The sequence below is a fragment of the Microtus ochrogaster genome, linkage group LG9, assembly GCF_000317375.1.
Source record: "Microtus ochrogaster isolate Prairie Vole_2 linkage group LG9, MicOch1.0, whole genome shotgun sequence".
NCBI lineage: Eukaryota > Metazoa > Chordata > Mammalia > Rodentia > Cricetidae > Microtus > Microtus ochrogaster.
In genome coordinates, this window is record NC_022034.1 from 13,960,714 (window position 1) to 13,962,330 (window position 1,617).

The window sequence follows — 1,617 nt, forward strand, 5'->3', positions numbered from 1 at the left end:
GGTCTGGGCCGGATTCGGGAATGGAGAAGATGAGGTCTCTCTGCCAAGGACCTTTCAAGGGGTAAAGCAGCCTTTCAACACAACCAAGCCCTCCTCCCCATGAAACACTACGTTTGAAAGTTCCTCCTACAGAAGCTGTATGCCTGGCCCAGTCTATCAAGGTCTCCTGGCTTGGTACTCTGTTTTCCTACTCCAGAGGTCAGGTAAAAAGAAAAAGATGTCTTCTCATATATGTAATTAAAGCTACTTCATCCAAAAGAGCCAAAATTTGCCTTGACTTTCGGGAGATTCCCATGATCCCACACTGAAACAAGTAATTGAAAGAAGACCTCCGGAGAGAGAGTTCAGCAAATCATGTCCTGTGGATCAAATCCAGGCTGCTGGCTGTTGCAATAAAAACAGTTTTATTAGAATTCAGCTATGCGCATTTATCTCTGCTCAGTGTACCTGTAGCTGCTTTCATAATAGAAAAGCCTGCGTGGTCCTGATGGTGCCAGACACTCCCTGGCCTTTTACAGAGAAAGTTTCACCTCACCTGTAGAGGCAAACACAGAGATATATCTGGGTTCTGGAGAGAGGGCTCAGAGATTAAGAGCGCTGACTCTTTGTCCAGAGGATGTGGGTTCAAGTCCCAGCACCCATGGGGCAGCTCACAACCATCTATAACTCCAGTTCTGGGGAGCCAACGCCCCTGTCTGGGACTACATACACATGGTGCACAGACACGTGGCAGATACCTATGCACAAAATCAAAATGAACCTGAAAAAATTTTTTAATTTTTTGAATTAAAACTCAAGAATTGATAAAACTTTATCTTGATGTTTTTTTCAGTAACTGGACTCCCAGCTTCTTTTGCTTTGAGATAAGGAATCATAGATAGCCCAGGCTGGCCTCCGACTGTCAATCATCCTTTCTCAGCCACCCAAATGTTGGAATTATAAATGTTCACCACCATACCCCTTACAATAATTACACACCTTTAAAGCCCCTTATGCATTGTTTTACTAGAGATGACACATGACATCTTAACTTGTCAAAACTACAAAGCAGATGTGCCCAACCATTTCGACACTGAGATATGCAATCTTGTAATCTACAATGTTCATGCAATTGACGGGTTTTTCTTTGGTCTTTAAATCACCAAAAAAAAAAAAAGCTCCTCATTTTCAGCACATTTACAATTCTGTGTTGGATCACATTCATAACTAACCTTGGCTGCAGGGGCCCACGGGTCACAAGTCAAACACAGCAACTACAAAACCTTTTATATAAAATCCTTTCAACTACATCCAAAATAAAACAAAACACTGACACCCAGTGTTTTCCTGGCTCAGCGTTGAGTTCTCTTAAGGGTTTTGAGTCTGTCCGCTGCGCTACTTCTAGATGGTGACATGGTTGCTCTTCTTTACCTATGTCTTGTATCTGTGCCTTTCCATCTATGTGTAAGAGCCTTAGCGGTTATCTTACACCATTTAACTTTCATTCTTTATCGGTTCTCTTAATTAAAGAAGAAGGCCCCAAACCAGTGTTTGCCATTTGCCGGGCAATGCATCTTTGAGATGACTGGTGTTTTGGGTCTACCCGCTAACTCTCTTTCCCATCAAGGGGTGTGCGGG

General features: G+C 43.0%; 1 protein-coding gene across 4 annotated transcripts in view; it reads right to left on the bottom strand.

Moving 5' to 3' along the window:
• Tiam2 (T cell lymphoma invasion and metastasis 2) overlaps positions 1-1,617 on the bottom strand; it is a 143,793-nt gene that overhangs the window by 25,853 nt on the left and 116,323 nt on the right. The window lies entirely within an intron of this gene.